The sequence below is a fragment of the Poromitra crassiceps genome (genome assembly GCF_964638095.1).
Source record: "Poromitra crassiceps genome assembly, chromosome: 1".
In the NCBI taxonomy this organism is placed as follows: domain Eukaryota; kingdom Metazoa; phylum Chordata; class Actinopteri; order Beryciformes; family Melamphaidae; genus Poromitra; species Poromitra crassiceps.
In genome coordinates this window covers 95,159,255-95,172,620 of record NC_139623.1, presented here as the reverse complement: position 1 = coordinate 95,172,620, position 13,366 = coordinate 95,159,255, and positions in this window count along the sequence as shown.

Here is a 13,366-nt window from a genome sequence, read left to right as displayed (position 1 = left end):
GTAAATTAGCATTAGCTAACTCCGGCATATTTACATGTTTTTGTATATAGAGGCTTCTGTATTTCTGAACATGTCCATTAATGTGCATTGTCCCGTCACAATAAACCAATAAAGAAAGAAAGAAAGACAGACAGACAGACAGACAGACAGACAGACAGTGATTCAGTGATAGCACTATACACAGCAGCCAGCAGGTGACACACAGAGATTTCGTGATAGCACTACACAGAGCAGCCAGCAGGTGACACACACACACACACACACACACACACACACACACACACACACACACACACACACACACAGACAGTGATAGCACTACACAGAGCAGCCAGCAGGTCACACACACACACACACACACACACACACACACACACACACACACACACACACACAGAGAGAGAGAGAGAGAGAGAGAGAGAGAGAGAGAGAGAGAGACAGGAAGGCATGGCAGAGACAGGGGGGGGGGGGGAACATGCAGCAAATGACCGCAGGCCAGATTTGAACCTGGATCACTGCGATAAGGACTGAGCCTTTATGGTACGCGACTATGCGCTCTACTCGGTGAGCCGGCCCACCGGCATGCCCAAAGAATGACTGTTTTGATCATAGGTTCACTGTTATCTCTCTGCCTATATACAGATAGTCATAGAATTCTGGACAAAATCATATCTAACAATAAAATATATTCTCACATTTGGGTCTGAAAGACAGATGGGGGTCCATGCCCTAAATGTATAAACTTAGGTGTCCTTGATATGAAAAAGGTTGAGAATCACTGTGATTGTCATGAAGAATAGGGACTTCAGTTTTCAGCATTAGGCAGGTCCAGTGTACAATCCATTTCAGGAAAACATTTTTCCATTCTTGATATGGACTTTCAATTCACTTCCCGAATCATATGATAAGACCTTCACCCTGGACCTGAGTGTCAGACTGATGTTTTATGAACAACCAAAATGCATTATTACCTCATTCATTAATGAAGGAGAAAGACAATCTCAGATGCCCAGTCAGCAGCATTTGAGACATTTGAGTTGCTAAATTTGGAAAAGCTGGGTCGAGGTTTCCTGACTCTAGGGTGTCTCCTCCATAGAATTCTAGGAAAACGCCCCCAAAGGGATATGTTTGGGTCTGGGGTTCATTGTTTGGGACACAATGCTTGGTCTGCCTGGAGCCAACCCTAGACATCAAACGACAGGGTGAGTTTGCCCATGGCTGGCCATGGGCCAGTCTGCCGGGACATTATCAGGACATCAGGCATGCGCGCACAGCCCATAATCAGTCACTTTGCAGGGAGCAGACTACTGCTGAGGGTCTACTGGGCAATTTGTTTAAATTCAAAAGGAGAGCAAATTGTTGTTTTCGCTCATATATTCAGTATAATAGATGTGTGTATTGTGTGTATGGAAGCCATCCCCTCTCATCCAACCCATTCAAAACTACCCCACTAGACTCCCTTGTAGCACTCTGGAAAGAGGCCTTTAGACTCCCTTGCAAAAATGACAGCTTCACAGCATGTCCAGTTATGAAGAGCTGATGGTCACTGCCTGAACATTTTCAAGTAGAAAAGTAAAAAACCTTGTAGCTCATAAATCTGTAGGAACAGGCATGCTGCAGTCACCTTTCCTCTTCCTCTGTTTCTTTAGAAAACTGTGACTGCACCCTCTCCTTCACATACCAAACAATGAAGCACTCAGTTTGTTGTTAAATCCCTCTTGTGCATTCCAAGGATCGAGGTCTCTCAAAACACTTTGTATACACTGTTTCAGCATATTGAATGTTTGAACTTTCAACTAGCAGTGCTTATTTCACCAGGGTTCAGGTGACCTACTGACTCCACCAAATATGCAAGCGCACACAGACATGGACACACATATCCTATATATGTGTGCACACACAATTCACTAGTACATGTCTGCATACACTCACAATCAAAGTGTTTTTTGGCACAATTTACTCTTAGAAAGGCTTACATGAAATGCAGTATTCATTTTATTTTATTTTATTAAATTTGATGTATGTGATCTGAGATGGTCAGATTCTCTAACAATGTGTTCTTGGCCCATTTATAATAAACTCAGCTACTGACCTATCATCATTCATTTATAAGCACTCTTGGCAGAAAGGAAATGAAAGACTAAAGGTGGAACATTTGTGAGATTATGTTATTGTTTGACTCTCATATTGGATCTTACTGTAGCCTATCTCTTGACCACTTTGATACTATTGTTACCATGACATATCCTGGGAAAGCCCAGGATCATTCATTTTAGGTGGCATATTTTAGAGACAAAGCGGAGCGGTTTCATCTTTACTTGAATTCATTCTGAAGTGTGTTAAGGAAGATTTATTATATATCATTTATATTTGATAACGATATGTAACAAATGATTAGAAAATAAATTCAGCAGTGCTGTTGAAAAAGCAATTTTCACACCACCGAGTTTGCTTTTGCGTAATTTGTTGTAGGCCTACCCTGGAGCCAATTGCTTTATTTGAGTCTGCTTAACATTCAACTCAGCCTGAGGAAAAGTTGGTTTGGAGTTCCTTTTACTTAGCAACATTCTTTGGCAAAATGCTAAAGAGCTGAAACACCAGGGTACAACTACTCAGCGCATTTAACAACAAGTACAACAAGAACGAAGACCCATTGCATAATGCAGAGTCTAATTCATGGTGGGCCTCTAGGCACACCTCTCCATACCAACACAACTGAAGTGACATCAAATACGGGTCAGTGACTCATGATAGATGTTCTCTTCTTACCTGATGGGTTTTGTGTGCTTCTGTGTGTGTGTGTGTGTGTGTGTGTGTGTGTGTGTGTGTGTGTGTGTGTGTGTGTGTGTGTGTGTGTCCGCGCACACGTGCGTGTGCGTGCGTGCGTGTGTGTGTGTGTGTGTGTGTGTGTGTGTGTGTGTGTGTGTGTGTTTGCATGCATGTATATGTGCACATATTTTCTGTGTGTATGAATTTATAAAGAGAAAGTGAGGGTGATCCTAGAAGTTGTTTGAGGTGTGTTGTAATGTTTCTCTGTTTTTATTGTTTTAGCTTTTCAGTGTTGTGGTGTGCTGGTCTGATCCCTCTTGAATGGAGACTTGAGGTTGGTCAGAGTTTATCACACCACATCTAGAAGGCCTTACTGAGCCTGTGTGTTGATGTTATGTGTGTTTATCACAGCACATCTCAAAGCCTTACTGAGCCTGTGTGTTGATATCATGTGTGTTTATCACAGCACATCTCAAAGCCTTACTGAGCCTGTGATGTCATGTGTGTTTATCACAGCACATCTTAAGGCCTTACTGAGCCTGTGTGTTGATATCATGTGTGTTTATCACAGCACATCTCAAAGCCTTACTGAGCCTGTGTGTTGATATCATGTGTGTTTATCACAGCACATCTCAAAGCCTTACTGAGCCTGTGTGTTGATATCATGTGTGTTTATCACAGCACATCTCAAAGCCTTACTGAGCCTGTGTGTTGATGTCATGTGTGTTTATCACAGCACATATCAAAGCCTTTCTGAGCCTGTGTGTTGATATCATGTGTGTTTATCACAGCACATCTTAAGGCCTTACTGAGCCTGTGTGTTGATGTCATGTGTGTTTATCACAGCACATCTCAAAGCCTTACTGAGCCTGTGTGTTGATATCATGTGTGTTTATCACAGCACATCTTAAGGCCTTACTGAGCCTGTGTGTTGATGTCATGTGTGTTTATCACAGCACATCTCAAAGCCTTACTGAGCCTGTGTGTTGATGTCATGTGTGTTTATCACAGCACATCTCAAGGCCTTACTGAGCCTGTGTGTTGATATCATGTGTGTTTATCACAGCACATCTCAAAGCCTTACTGAGCCTGTGTGTTGATGTCATGTGTGTTTATCACAGCACATCTCAAAGCCTTACTGAGCCTGTGTGTTGATGTCATGTGTGTTTATCACAGCACATCTCAAAGCCTTACTGAGCCTGTGTGTTGATGTCATGTGTGTTTATCACAGCACATCTAAAGGCCTTACTGAGCCTGTGTGTTGATGTCATGTGTGTTTATCACAGCACATCTCAAAGCCTTACTGAGCCTGTGTGTTGATGTCATGTGTGTTTATCACAGCACACCTAAAGGCCTTACTGAGCCTGTGTGTTGATGTCATGTGTGTTTATCACAGCACATCTAAAGGCCTTACTGAGCCTGTGTGTTGATGTCATGTGTGTTTATCACAGCACATCTCAAAGCCTTACTGAGCCTGTGTGTTGATGTCATGTGTGTTTATCACAGCACATCTCAAAGCCTTACTGAGCCTGTGTGTTGATGTCATGCAGTGTTGGGGGTAACTCATTACAAAAGTAACATATTACATGTAATATATTACTTTTAGCAGTAACTCAGTAATATAACTTATTATAGGATTTCAGTAATATTATACCAGTTACTTTGTCAAGTAACTCAAGTTACAAATTTAGTTACATTTTATTAAATCAAAGCACATATAGGCGGTTGAAATAATTTTTTGGGATGTTCCGGGGCAGCGATGTCATTCTGCTGCTGCTGTTGTTTTGGTCAAAGTAATGCAAAAGTAGTGTAATAAGTAATGAGTTACTCTACACAGACAGTAATATTGTAAAGTAACGTATTACTTTCAAATGAAAGTAACTAGTAATATGTAATATATTACATTTTGAAAGTAACTTGCCCAACATTGATGTCATGTGTGTTTATCACAGCACATCTCAAAGCCTTACTGAGCCTGTGTGTTGATGTCATGCGTGTTTATCACAGCACATCTCAAAGCCTTACTGAGCCTGTGTGTTGATATCATGTGTGTTTATCACAGCACATCTCAAAGCCTTACTGAGCCTGTGTGTTGATGTCATGTGTGTTTTATCACAGCACATCTCAAAGCCTTACTGAGCCTGTGTGTTGATATCATGTGTGTTTATCACAGCACATCTCAAAGCCTTACTGAGCCTGTGTGTTGATATCATGTGTGTTTATCACAGCACATCTCAAAGCCTTACTGAGCCTGTGTGTTGATGTCATGTGTGTTTTATCACAGCACATCTCAAAGCCTTACTGAGCCTGTGTGTTGATGTCATGTGTGTTTATCACAGCACATCTCAAAGCCTTACTGAGCCTGTGTGTTGATGTCATGTGTGTTTATCACAGCACATCTCAAAGCCTTACTGAGCCTGTGTGTTGATATCATGTGTGTTTATCACAGCACATCTCAAAGCCTTACTGAGCCTGTGTGTTGATATCATGTGTGTTTATCACAGCACATCTCAAAGCCTTACTGAGCCTGTGTGTTGATATCATGTGTGTTTATCACAGCACATCTCAAAGCCTTACTGAGCCTGTGTGTTGATGTCATGTGTGTTGTTTGCAAATGAGAATTCCTGCTGCACAATGCGGCCACTGGAGTATTTGCGCTCAGTGGGCGGTACACACGTCTGGCCGTCGCATACCCAGTGGCTGTGGTAGCTATTATGATCCGAACAATAAAAATCAAACATTGTGCTTTACTGGAAGCCACTTTAGATGCTGTGTGATTAGACTCACATATACATACTCTCATTTTACAGTAGGAGAGGAGAGCACAAGCACAAAAGTCGGAACAGCTTTTGTGTTGCGGTCCAGGGGAAAGACGTTGCCTCTGCAGCCTTTACAATGGGCCATAACAAATGTAAAACAAACATCTCTATTGTGTATTTCTTCCCTCTCGAGTGCCATAGCTCATCTAATATTGTAGGTAAGAATTTACAGTTATCTTCATGCACAGTCTCATATAAACATTCTCATACTATTATTCAGTTAGGGAACATGCACTATGCAGAGTTAGGATTTTCAGACAATCTTCTTGGTTCTCATCAAGAACCTTTAGCATATGATCACTAAACACTGAGCCTCTGGATGTTCTTGAAGTTATAAAAATGCTGTGCAAAAACACATCTTCTCATTGGCATTTGGCACATCTTTACCACTGAATTGCCTAAAGAACTTGACTGATTTATTGTAATAACATTTATCTATCTATCTATCTGTCTGTCTGTCTATATATAAAATTGAGTATGTGGGCTATGTCCACTGTTTGTTTCAAGTTCTGTGTTCAGCCACAGCTATGCCGTTTTACGCGCGATCGGGCTGAAACCTTCAGGGTGTGTAAAGGGCAGCCGTGCGAGTGACCTGACAGAGCCGGATTTTTTAATTTGGGGAGATTAATTGTCCTAATTGCCCTAAGGCTGAGGCTATAGTTCAGTGATGATGTCATCAGTGATGCCATCAGTGATGATGTCGTCAGTGATGGAGCCGGATTTTCTTATTATAGGTGATTGCCCTAATTACCACATCAGTGACAATGTTATGTTGGTCTGAGGCTATAAGATGTCAGTCTGAGGCCATAAGAAAGAAATGAGCGGCTGAGCTACGGGCGAGCCTAGGCCTAGTCATCGAGCATGCGTAGCGCGCAAGATGCCTAGTTTTATAATGTGTACAAACAGTTTCATAGAAAGAACCCACCACGGCCACCAGAAATAGTTGTGGAGGTTACGTGTAAGGTGGCAGCTGCATGTGTGGAAGCATTGTAATAAGTAACAGATTGTGTTGAGTTCCTATCTCTTCTTAGCTTTAGTTCTATCACCTAAGGAACAATTTCTTGAAAATACTTTTTCCACTGAACAGCGGGAACATCCAGTACCAGACACTGCTGACAATGGACTTTGACCGCAAGCAGCTTGAACAGCTGACATGTGCTTCTGTGGACAAAATAGAGTGGATAATTACAATTAAAGCAAACAAGAACACTTTAGGAGGCGTTTTCCAATATTTGTAAAAATGCAAGCACATAAATGTATGTTTTAACCAGTGACACTGAAAAAAACTGTAATGGTGTGCAATCAGGTATGAGGGCTTTTTTGGGCTCACCATTGAGGCCAAAAATGATGTCACTACTGCTATGGAGTAAAAACAAGCATAAAGAAAACACTTCCCCTCTGTAGCTGTAGTTAACAGAAGCTGAGCTTTCCTTGGCACCCTCCTCCTCCAGTGTCCAGGAGGGAGACATGCACATTTATCTCAGTAAAAAAAACTCTTCCCCAGACCAGAGGCAGACACAACTTAACAAACTCGCAACAAAAAGGGCAAAAGACAGGACAATCCAGTTTGAGCTTGAACTTGAGGACAGATGCATGCAATCCACTCTCTTCTGAAGGGATTGATGCTTTGCTGTAGAAGAAAAGAGCAAATTCTGTGAACGTTATTGGACAATATTTTGTCCTTACCACAAAGCCATGGGAAATGCAATGAAGACATAACCCAGGTAATTAACTGAAAATTTGAAACTGGCCTATTGGATTATACATGTAGCCTAGGTTATTTGAGATACAATTTGTAATTATTAACCAAGGTGTGATTTTGTTATTCAGCCTGGAATATAACTTGCAGTGGTTCTGGAACATAATATAGTTGTAAAAAATTTGGCTATGTGACATGAATATTTGTAAAGAATATGACAACATACTCAGACAGCCATATGTGTATAATATACAGAAATTGTTGATAATAATCATCATCATCATTGTAATAATAATAATAATTATTATTATTGTTGTTGTTGTTGTTGTTGTTATTAGTATTATAACAACAACAACCACAATATTAATCATAATAATAATAATAATAGTGTTACTATTATTATTATATTAGTAGTAGTAGTAGCAGTAGTACTAGTATTAATTATTTATTAACGTAGGCTATATTTATCAGCAGCGACAGCAAGGTGGACTACAATGTGGTCCTGGAGACACCACAGAACTAAATGTAACTATCACAGAAGAGGTTTTGAGTACTGACTACTGTAGCTGTACTGACAAAATCTCTCCACAAACACACTCACCTAGTAGTGCTAGGTGTTTATGTCTGTGGACAGATTTTGTTAGCACGACAGTGTCAAAATCGTGCAAGATGCAGTCACAAAACTTTACAGGTAGACATCAGAATGAAGGTTCGAGTTTGAAAATAAGTAAGCCCCAGTCTCTAGTTTGTCTGTAATTTTATTTATTATAACTAGAAATCTTGCACACTGCACGCACTCGATTTCTAGGGTGGAGAGTCTGGAGACAGTGGGGTCAACCCAAGGCCAAATTAGCATGCCCAGGGGCCCCTGGGACCTGAAGCTCCCAGGGGCCCCCCTAACCCCCCCTCATAACATTTTACTCAGAAAAATATATATACTTTTTTTTGTCCAAGTGAAATGTTATATGATCTCTTCTGATTCTAAGTATAACTGAATCGCTCTGTTTGAGCAAGTAAAACTTTTTATAAGAATTTTACAAAATGTCTATGGAAAAATGAATGGCTCACCAGTCAGCACTTGCCCGCAGCCATCCAATGACAATCAATTATGAGACTTAATCTTCTTGGAAACTATTTTTATTTCATTCTGATTGGTCTTAAATTTATATTATAATTCTGTGGAGCTCGACATGAGCCAGACCAAAAGATAATAATAAAAAAGAGGGCCCCTTCATGCTGAGGACCCCTGGGCACCCAACTGCAATAACATGGGGCCCTATCTTTGCAAAAGCGGTAATTTAGCATTTAAGGCCGGGCGCAATGCAAATTGGGGGCGGGCACACGCGCATGCCTGTTATAATTGTACTGGACATAGGCGTGCCACATGCCAAAACAGGTGTTTCAGCGCAAAAATGTGGGGATAGATGGCATTATCCTATCGTCAGCAGCGCACAATTACTTTGCGCTAAGAGCTTTGAAAAGCACCTCTTAGGCGCTAAAATACTCGCTGCACTTGAGCGCACCATAGCTACAGAGCGCAGCGCAGAAACATCATTACGCATGGACGTGCCACGCCAGGACATCAAATTCTGCTGCTAAAATTGGGTAACCAGCAGATTATTCGGTGAGGCAATCAACTATAATTCACTGAGAAACTTTTATCACATCGCAAGGAGGGGTTATGGTAAATTAATTGAGAAAACTTATACATTGTAGCCTACTTGCAATAGGCTATTCACCTTCACCTGCTATCACATAACCCGGAGGGTCGTTGGCATCACAGCCGATCTGTCACAAGCTCTCTCCATCTCTCTCTGTCCTCGGCACGAGTCGGCAGCTCAATGTTTCACCAAGTTTTAATTGAGTCCACTGTAAATCCTCCAATCTTTTCTTTTGTCTCCACCGTTTACCCGCTGCAAACACGTTTCTATTGTCCCACCCCAGTCAACAAAATAACCCGTATTGCATCAAAACACAGATGTTTTTAACAGGTATATGATGTGCTGGTGTCATTATGAGATAGGGATAATAAATGATATACAGTCAATAGGCCTGCCCTACACCTATCCAAATTAAGCATGGGGAGAATTACAGCATGCCTCATGCAAACTGTATTACAGGGACTGCAAGACGGGAATCTGATTGATGTAACACCCAGGCATTGCCAGGCCACACAACAGTTATGTTTCTGTATAAATCATTACAATATGCTCCCGTGAGGTGGGGATGCGTTTAGCTGCTGCCTGGCGGGGGTGCAAAACTCGCCTGTACCAAGATAGGGCCCATGACCTCTTATGAATCATTGGGGACTTTTGTAATTTTCAGATTAAAAACTGAAGATCAGGCCGTATAAACTCAACTAAGATGATTTCACTTCCCAGGTTTCTATGTCAAAACCTTCCCATTTTCCTTACATCGACTTTTTCCAAAGAACTAGACTCAATAATTCTGTCTTACATCTGGAATTATAAGAATCATAGAATATCGAAAATTCAAGTCCGTAGGAGGGCTGGCCTTACCAGTGTTCAGGCATTACTACTGGGCTGCCAATGCTAGGGCTTTAATGTTCTGGCGGCAAGGTACTCCTGGCAATTTAACTGTTGGGGCCCCTCTGTGGCGGAGAATGGAGGCCAGCTCTGTTGCCAACTGTTCTTTACCAGCCTTGTTATTTTCTAAGCTAGAGAAGCCTGGGACTTTACAAAATTCAAGTTTTGTTGTGAGAAACTCAGAATTCTAAACCAAGTTAGGAATATTTTGAGTCTACCAGATGTTTCTGTCCACACGCCAATTTGTTTCAATCACTCTTTTTTGGCTCCATGGTTAGACAAAAACTACCATGCCTGGAGTGAGAAGGGTCTAGTTTCCATCAAAGACCCAGGGCTTAAAATTCGGCGCGGGATTGTGAGAATCTTGCATATTTTTGTCAATTCCCGCAGATTTGTAATTTATAATGCGGGAGAAGTCACGCAATTGTTTGCGTGCCGATCTTATGTTAAGCCGATAACTGTGGTTGACGGACATGATCTCTGTTATAAGGATGGAGAGGCTCAGATCCCTGAGAACCAACTCACTTAAAAAGTTTCTAACTATTTGGGACTCGTTTCTAGCCTACCTCGACGACTTTGGAGGCAATGGGTGACTTGCCCGACTGGTTCCTATTAAACGCCTCGCACAGCATCTCTTACAAGCACATAAGCACCCTATATGGACGGTAGCACGACAACAATTGTTGATATCATATGTATGTTTTTCTTTGTTTTCCTTTCCCGTGTCTGAGCTTGACTGTTTGTTTTGTTCATATGTTGATCAAAAATTTTAAATAAAATATATATTTAAAAAATTAAGATCACACCATGTCCATGTCATTGATATACTGTACTTGTTTGTTCACACAATTCACGTCCGCGTTCATTGTTTTGACTTATCTGCCCCCAGTTCCGGTTGCATTATGTCAGGGTGTCTCCAACACAAGGCGCAACATATTATGGAAATGTTTGTATGAGTACAGGATTACAGCAGCTCCTTATATATACTATGTTGTCTGTTATTCCCTCCTCATCACCTTCAATAAATACTTTCACACTGCTGGCTATCTTTACCCTCGAGAAGGCTGTGTAGAGCTGGCCATGAGCAAACGAGGTATACTGTAGGTAGATGCCAACTCGGTCATTGTCTTGCCCTTGATCTTTGTTGATGGTAACTGAGAAAGCCAATCTGATTGGAAACTGCTGTCTGACAAAGGTGAAGGGAAGCTCATCATGTCTGTCATGGTGAGGAATTCTTGCTAGGAAGATCCTTTCACCTTGTTTGTCCTTGCAGAAATCTCACATTCAACCACCTTGTCCATCATCGGCACCACCACCATCTCGGTGCCGTTCTTGAGGGTACGGTCAGGACCTACTTGTAGGTTCCTAAGCAGCATGATTGGAGCTCCTATTTTCAGTTTGTTGGCATGGTCAGTCCAGAGGGCGTCAGCGAGTTAAAGAACTTGCTGACTAAACACGAAACAATCTTTGTGATTGTCTTCCAGAACAGTCAGCTGAAAAGAAGACTTTCTCTTCTCCAAGGAACTCATCTAAGCACATGTTGTTGATGTGTTTGATGTCCTTGTTCAGAGGAGTGTATAGTGCCTTTCATAAGGTTGTCTTTGTCACCACATCTATTTTGTAGGTTAGGGAAAGTCTCAGAAACCAGAGTCTTCAGATCCTTCGACCAAGTACCCTGGAGGAATCCTGACCTGAATTTCACAAAGTGCCAAACAATGGTGCACTTCTACACATCCATCGTTGAGTCCATCCTCACCTCCTCCCATCACCATCTGGTATGCTGCTGCCACTCTCAAGTACATTAACAGACTGCAACGCATCATTCACTGTGCTGAGAAGGTGATCGGCTGCAACCTGCCATCTCTTCAGGACCTGCATGCAGCCACTGAAGCAGTCTCGTAAGATCATGGCTGACCCCTGCCACCCTGGCCACAAACTCTTCAAAACATCCCCTCGGCAAGAGACTGAGGTCTGCCAAGACCAGAACCTCTCGCCACAAGAACAGCTTCTTCCCAACCGCCATCGGCCTCACCAACAAGGTCCGAAAGCCCCTTCTACCAACACCCCCCACAAAGCCCACTACCTCCTCCATAATTCAGCTGAATCCTCCCCACTGACATGACCCCCCCCCCCCCCAATCAAACATCACTTTGCAGCTACAGCAGCTGGACTTCACTCGTTACTTAAAGTAGGTGCTTTTCCCACCAGAACTTTACACCATCAGATTACTAACTACATCGTGCAACGCTTAGACTGTAACTCATATACATTTAATGCCTCAATTTTGCCTATTTAACTTTGACTGTAAATTCATATTTAATGCCTACTGAACACTCCTTCTACTCGTGTATTGTATTGGACTGTACTTGCAACATTGCGATTGTCTTTTAGTTATTTTTCCTTTTTTCAAATTATCTCTGAATATTGACATGACCGCTACGCTGCATCCTGACACTAAGACAAATTCCTTGTATGTAATTTTGCAGAATGTGGCAATAAAAGTGATTCTGATTCTGACTTTCCTGTGTTTTTTTTTTTGCCAATGAGATAGCAGGAGAACTAATTTTCAGCCTCGTCTGTCCTCATGTTGACATTCAGTTTGTGTACTTCCTGCAGGAGAGGATAGAGGGTTGACATTTGGATGCAGTTCGCTGCTGAGTTTCTCTGGCTCAAGCCAATATGGCTTGAGTGCCGGTCCCTTCCTCTTCGGCATTGTTCACAGTCAAGTAGTGTAGTAGCTACCAGTCCTTATGATAGTGATGTAAACAGTGTCCAGCAATGTCTTCTTCTTCTTCTAATGGCTTTCCGGCAGACTGGATGCCTTGCAGCACATTGCTGCCTCTCACAGAATATTACACAAATTCCAGACTCGGGGGTCCGCCCCCTCCACAGTGTTCCTCCCTCTGGCCGCCTCGGTCTCTCCTCTTCGACCGCCGTATTCCCGGACCTCTTGGCCCTCGTGCCAGCGCGCGGACCTCCCTCGCTGCTCGATGGCTCCCTCTTTGAATCCTGCTTGACGCCTTTGGTGAGCTAATGGTACTGCACTTTATTCATATTGTGATAATATGTCAATTCCAAAAGCGGAGTTAAAAAAAATATATATAATTGAAAATCAGAGCACTTTCACAAGTGCCACACTTATTCCCCTCAATCTATAGTGAATCATTCACTTGCTCAGATCTGTTTCTGGATGGGTGTATGTCAGGCTACATCAAGACTAGGTCAAAACCTAGTATATGGCTGGACTGTGTATGGATGTGCCACGTGCCACGGCCGATCAATGGTGTAACTCCATCAGTCAGTCAGTGACAGACATTGGCGTTTATAGGGCTGGCAGTAGGCTACATGTCTATGTTCAGTCCTTGGCTATTGCATTGGTCAGTGGTACGGATAGTACTGCTATGTTACTATTATTATTTTGGGTAAACTATAATTCCAGTAGTGTCTGTCTCTCTCTCTCCGTCTCTCTGTCCTTTGCGTATCTCGAGAACCGTTGGTCTGATCGACTTGAAACCTGGGGAGTGCGCTTATGG